Source organism: Mustelus asterias, chromosome 17, assembly GCF_964213995.1.
Source record: "Mustelus asterias chromosome 17, sMusAst1.hap1.1, whole genome shotgun sequence".
Classification (NCBI taxonomy): domain Eukaryota; kingdom Metazoa; phylum Chordata; class Chondrichthyes; order Carcharhiniformes; family Triakidae; genus Mustelus; species Mustelus asterias.
This window is the reverse complement of record NC_135817.1, coordinates 83,122,852-83,130,067: the sequence shown is the minus strand read 5'-3', so window position 1 is coordinate 83,130,067 and position 7,216 is coordinate 83,122,852.

Genomic DNA, 7,216 nt, shown 5'->3' with positions numbered 1-7,216 from the left:
GAAAAGCCCAAAGTAAGTACATAACATGGCATGTGTTACAATATGAAACTCCGATAATGGATCAAATTGGATCATTGTATTGGATTATTGGGTGAAATTGGATTATTGAGGACGATTCTCCCAAAGGTGCTGAATTGGTGGGAAAACTGTTCTAAATCCCAACTGTTCTATCAGTTCAGCTTCTCACCTGAATCTCTGCACTCTGCACTGAAGAGGGCCCAGTCGTGAATATCATTAAAAACCTAGGGGGCGGGGCCTATTCACACCAGAGTTTGATAGTTCTGGAGCTCTGCGCATGCGCAGTGGCCCCAAACTGTCAACCTCCCGTTTGCTGGCCAGCCCGATCGCTGGACAGCCTGGGACCCCCACAGTGCAGCCCCTCCAGCCCACTCCCACGGCCCGATAGCGGCCCCAAGAACAATTCCTGGGCCCCCTCTGCCCCGGGGCGCCCCGATGTTCAGGCCCCACCCCCTAGCATGGCGATCCGGCCACCCCCCCACCCCGGCAGACCCCTCCCCCGGGGTCAGACTCCCCCGAAGGCAGCCCCCCCCCTCCCCCCCCCCCCCCCCGGCCTGCCCCAATCACTGCCCTCCCTCCATCCCAGACCGATCCTGTCTGCAGAGTGGCAGCAGGACCCCCCACCCCCACCGATTGCCTCTAGGCTCTGCCCACAATAGGCCCCGCCCCCTTGGCACTGCCCGATGCCCGATGGGCAGTGCCAAGGTGTCCCCTGGGCATGGGCACTTTGCCCCTTGGGCAGTGCTAGGGGGCACAGGCTGGCACTGTTGGGGTGCCCATGCCCAGGGGGCACCACCCCCCGCCACCCAATCCCCTAGGGGCTGCAATCGCCCTCCCCCCCCCCTTCATTCCGTGAAGGTCTCCTGCTTGTTCCCCAAACGTGCGGAGCTCGTGTAAACCCCGCCGGGATGAAGTACTCCTGGCGGGATGGGAGATTTGATTGGGAGCTGAAAGGTCCCGATAATTACCTAATATACATATTTAAAACAGATTAAAAACAGATTTAAATGTTTTACTTGCCTTCCCGCTGGTTTCTAGCATGGTCTGACTGGCGACTGTTCACCGGCTCTGGGAGATGCACATGCATTCCCGGCGCATGCGCAAATCTCTGTTCAAGGCCGCTGACGCGCGTCTCCCACCGCGACCCGACAGAAAAGTTGCCGGTTGCAATGGGAGAATCGCAGCAATCGTCTCTGAGACCAGACCTCTGTCGGTCCCAGTAGACGTGGAAGGATGGATTGTTTGTACACATGTGGACCACTTGAAGAGGAATAGAGAGATGCTCCAGCAGTCAGTGTTGCCATCAAGAAGTACCTGATCAACCTGTTACAATGTAACTGATGTCTCTATGGAAGGAAATAGGGATGAACTACCTGTGCCAGAAGAGGTATGATGTGGAGATGCCGGCATTGGACTGGAGTGAACACAGTAAGAGTTTTAACAACACCAGGTTAAAGTCCAACAGGTTTATTTGGTAGCAAATACCATTAGCTTTCGGAGCGCTACTCCTTCGTCAGATGGAATGGAAATGTGCTCTCAAACAGGGCACAGAGACACAAAATCAAGTTACAGTATACTGATTGGAGAGGTACCCATTATTGTAAATCCTGTTAATTCAATCCTGTGGAAGCATCTCAGACTACAGAATTACATTGCTCCACAGGAAACAGAAAAAACCCTCAAAGACTCAAATTATAATTATCCAACTCATGTGTATGATGTTTAGTTAGAATTTAGGACTGAATAATTTTGTTATTGAAAATTGTATAACTGTATAATTGTAAAGAGGTTAAAGGGGGATAGACTTGTCCCTTTAATAGTAACACAGCAGAGTAAGGGTGACCTGGCTTGGGGGATCAATTGGGGCTCAGCCTGGGTCATTAGCCCAGGTAGTGGTGTCCTCTTAGGCAGGAGACATGCTGGGAGCTAGCCGCAGCTAGGTGGCTGTTGAAGATTTCTCATTAATAAATACTTTTGTGTTTACTAATGAAGTCTGTGAAAATGCATCTTTACGGCAGTTAAAAGTCAGCCACATTGCTGTGGATCTGGTGTCACGTGTAAGTCAGACCAGGTAAGGACAGCAGATTTCCTTCCCTAAACCAGATGGATCTTCACTACATTGTGAATGTTAATACCTAGGATGTTGATATTCGGGGATTCAGTGATATTAATGCTATTAAATGTCAAGGGGAGATGTTTAGATTTTCTTTTGTTAGAGATGGTCATTGCCTAGCACTTTTGTGGCATGTGTAGCTACAACTCTCACCAACTTTTATAGATGCACCATAGAAAGCATTCTTTCTGGTTGTATCACAGCTTGGTATGGCTCCTGCTCTGCCCAAGACCGCAAGGAACTACAAAAGGTCGTGAATGTAGCCCAATCCATCACGCAAACCAGCCTCCCAATCATTGACTCTGTCTACACTTCCCACTGCCTTGGAAAAGCAGCCAGCATAATTAAGGACTCCACGCACCCCGGACATTCTCTCTTCCACCTTCTTCCGTCGGGAAAAAGATACAAAAGTCTGAGGTCACGTACCAACCGACTCAAGAACAGCTTCTGCCCTGCTGCCATCAGACTTTTAAACTAATATGCCAGGGGGATGGGAATCTATGTAAGAATTCCGAGAAGGAGAGGGCAAGGACAAAATGTGGGGAGAAGGTTCCTGCTACATCAAAAATCAGGAAAAAAGTTAAAAGGAAGGAGAACTCAGGTGATGTTATTAATGGAAGTGTTAGAATTCAAAAAGAAGGTACAAAAACTAGCATAAGGGCACTTTATCTGAATGCTCATAGCATTCGAAACAAGGTCAATGAGTTGACAGCACAAATCATTGCGAACGAGTATGATTTGGTGGCCATTACAGAAACATGGTTGCAGCTTGGTCACGACTGGGAGTTGAATATCCAGGGGTATCAAACTGTTCGGAGGAACCGACAGAAAGGGTAGGATTAGAGAACCGTGGATAACCAGGGAAATTGAGGGACTGGTCAAAAGGAAAAGAGAGGCGTATGTTAGGTCCAATCAGCTAAAAACGGAGGGAGCTCTGGAGGAGTACAATGAAAATAGGAAAATACTCAAACGGGGAATTAGAAGAGCAAAAAGGGGTGACGAAATGTTCTTGGCAGACAGGATTCAGGAGAATCCCAAGGCATTTTATTCATACGTTAGGAACAAAAGGGTTGTTAGGGAAAAAAATCGGACCTCTCAGGGACAAAAGTGGGGACTTATGCTTGGAGCCCAAAGATGTAGGGGAGATCCTAAATGAATACTTTGCGTCAGTATTCACAAAGGAGAGGGATGTGTTGACTGGGAGTGTCTCGGAGGGGAGTGTTGAACCGTTGGAGAAAATCTCCATTACAAAGGAGGAAGTGTTAGGTTTGTTAGAGAATATAAAGACTGACAAATCCCCAGGGCCTGATGGAATCTATCCAAGGCTGCTCAGGGAGACGAGAGGTGAAATCGTTGGGCCTCTGACGCAAATCTTTGTCTCGTCACTGGACACAGGTGAGGTCCCAGAGGATTGGAGGATAGCCAATGTGGTCCCGTTATTTAAGAAGGGTAGGAAGGATAACCCGGGTAATTATAGGCCGGTGAGCTTGACGTCCGTGGTGGGGAAGTTGTTGGAGAAGATTCTTAAAGATAGGATGTATGCGCATTTAGAAAGGAATAAACTCATTAACGATAGTCAACATGGTTTTGTGAGAGGGAGGTCATGCCTCACTAACCTGGTGGTGTTTTTTGAAGAAGTGACCAAAATGGTTGATGAAGGAAGGGCCGTGGATGTTGTCTATATGGACTTTAGTAAAGCGTTTGACAAAGTCCCTCATGGTAGGCTAGTGAAAAAGGTTGGATCCCATGGGATAAAGGGGGAGGTGGCTAGGTGGGTGGAGAACTGGCTTGGTCATAGAAGACTGGACGCAGTATTCCAAATGCGTCACAGGTGATGTCATAGGTGGTAGTGGAAGGGTCTTTTTCCGGCTGGAGGCCTGTGACTAGTGGTGTACCGCAGGGCTCTGTATTGGGACCTCTGCTGTTTGTGATTTATATAAATGATCTGGAAGAAGGAGTAACTGGGGTGATCAGTAAGTTTGCGGACGACACAAAACTGGCAGGACTTGCAGATAGTGAGGAACATTGTCAGAGGCTACAGAAGGATATAGATAGGCTGGAAATTTGGGCAAGGAAATGGCAGATGGAGTTCAATCCTGATAAATGCGAAGTGATGCATTTTGGTGGGAATAATGTAGGGAGGAGCTACACGATAAATGGAAGAACCATAAAGGGTGTAGAGACGCAGAGGGACCTGGGTGTGCAAGTCCACAGATCTTTGAAGGTGACGTCACAGGTGGAGAAGGTGGTGAAGAAGGCATATGGCATGCTTGCCTTTATAGGACGGGGCATAGAGTATAAAAGTTGGGGTCTGATGTTGCAGATGTATAGAACGTTGGTTCGGCCGCATTTGGAATACTGCGTCCAGTTCTGGTCGCCACACTACCAGAAGGATGTGGAGGCTTTGGAGAGAGTACAGTGGAGGTTTACCAGGATGTTGCCTGGTATGGAGGGGCTTGGTTATGAGGAGAGATTGGGGAAACTGGGGTTGTTCTCCTTGGAAAGACGGAGGATGAGGGGAGACTTAATAGAGGTGTATAAAATTATGAAAGGCATAGATAGGGTGAACGGTGGGAAGCTTTTCCCCGGGTCGGTGGTGACGTTCACGAGGGGTCATAGGTTCAAGGTGAAGGGGGGGAGGTTTAACACAGATATCAGAAGGACATATTTCACACAGAGGGTCGTGGGGGCCTGGAATGTGTTGCCGGGCAAGGTGGTGGAGGCGGACACACTGGGAACGTTTAAGACTTATCTAGACAGCTATATGAACGGAGTGGGAATGGAGGGATACAAAAGAGTGGTCTAGTTTGGACCAGGGAGCGGCGTGGGCTAATTGTTCCTTGTTTCTCGTTTCAAGGCTTCATTCTATGATCATCTTGCTGGTGCCAGTACAGAGCGAGACTGCGGATAGTTGGGAACCTGTCTCGGGGGCAGGGAATTCATATGGTGTTCGTGGAAGTGGAAATGACTAGGGTTGGGAAGCATTTTCCGATCAGGCCATTGTGATCTCCTGGACTCGTTTCGATCGCCTCAGGGGGTCGGAGAGGAATTTCCCAGATTTTTTTTTTCCCCATATTGGCCCTGGGGTTTTTCACTCTGGGTTTTCGCCTCTCCCTGGAGATCACATGGTCTGGAATGGGGGGGTGGGGGTGAGGTAATAGGTTGTAATGAACAAAGCATCGTAGCTGTGAGAGACAGCTCGGTGGATAGGATATTGGTATGTAGATAGGCTGGAAAATTGGGCGGGGATCCTGGATTCAGGATTCAATCCTGGACCGGGGAGCGGCGCGGGCTTGGAGGGCCGAAGGGCCTGTTCCTGTGCTGTATTGTTCTTTGTTCTTTGTTCTTTGTAAGGGAGGTGGTGTAACTCTGATATTTAAGGATGACATCAGGGCGGTAGTGAGAGATGATATAGGTTCTATGGAAAAAAAGGTTGAATCCATTTGGGTGGAAATTAGAAATAGTAAGGAGAAAAAGTCACTGATAGGCGTAGTCTATAGGCCACCAAATAATGGCATCATGGTGGGGCGAGAAATAAACAAAGAAATAACTGATGCATGTAAAAATGGTACAGCAATTATCATGGGGGATTTTAATCTACATATCAATTGGTCAAACTAGATCAGTCAAGGCAGCCTTGAGGAGGAGTTCATAACCCTTGATCCCATTCACCCCAAGTGCAATAAAGGGTGGCACAGTGGTTAGCACTGCTGCCTCACAGCGCCAGGAACCCAGGTTCAATTCCTGGCTTGGGTCACTGTCTGTGCGGAGTTTGCACGTTCTCTCCGTGTCTGCGTGGGTTTCCTCCGGGTGCTCTGGTTTTCTCCCACAGTCTGAAAGACGTGCTGGTGAGGTGGTTTGGCGATGTTAAATTTTCCCTCAGTGCATCTGAATGGGCGCTGGAATGTGGTGACTAGGGGATTTTCACAGTAACTTCATTCCTACTTGTGACTAATAAATAAACTTTACTTTAACTTGACTTTTACTTTATCTAGCCACCTCTTGAATACATTCAATGTTTTGGCATCAACTACTTCCTGTGGTAATGAATTCCACAGGCTCAGCACTCTTTGGGTGAAGAAATGTCTCCTCACCTCCGTCCTAAATGGTCCACCTCGAATCCTCAGACTGTGACCCCTGGTTCTGGACTCACCCACCATCGGGAATATCCTCCCTGCATCTTCCCTGTCTAGTTCTGTTAGAATTTTATAAGTCTCTATGAGATCCCCCCCCTCCTCCCCCATTCATTTGGACTCGTTCCTATTACTGCCACTTCACTATTTAATCAGCAATTTACAGGGAGGTAAAACAATATTATTGGGCCTCTATATCTGAATCCACCCCTGCAATTCACGTTGGTGTTAGTGCATACCAGCGTGTATTACAGTTGGTCTTCCTTTGACAACATGTACTTTGTAGGCAGGCCTTCCAGAGGAACTCAGGTGGGTCCATCGCTCCGGGGGGGAAACAGTCATGCCCAGGCATTACCGAGGCGCTGCCAGAGAACTGTCTGGGCACTGCCTCCTGGTACCGCCTCCTGGCATTGCCACTGGTTCATATTATCCTCTGACTCTTAGCACCCCCAACAATTCTCTCAGTATTGCACTGATTCAGTCTGGATGATTTGCTGAAGTTTCCTGAGTGGGAATTGAACCCATAATCTTCTGACAGAATGGCAAGCCACAACAATGCACGTTTGCAATGTGGCCTCGGTCAGGGAGACTTCCTTCCTGCATTTTTAACCCCAGTAAGCAATCTTGCTCAGCCTGTTTGTTCACACTTGGAAATGATGTGAGAGAGAAAGCACTTTGATGCCTGTGGAACCTGTTTGGACTCTCCTCAGGACGCCGGCCAAGGTATTTTGGTTTACAATGGTCACTACATCCACCAGAGTAATTGTAACAGCATCAACAGATCATCACTGAATATTAGAAGTTCTTGTCATTTTTAAAGAACAGCATTTCTTCATTGAATGTAGCTTTCTGTGCAGTTTCCACAGTCGAATATTCTAAAACAGAATTAAAAATAAAGCATTGACACAGGGAATATTTACCAGCAACATTCTGACTGTCGACTGTGAAATTG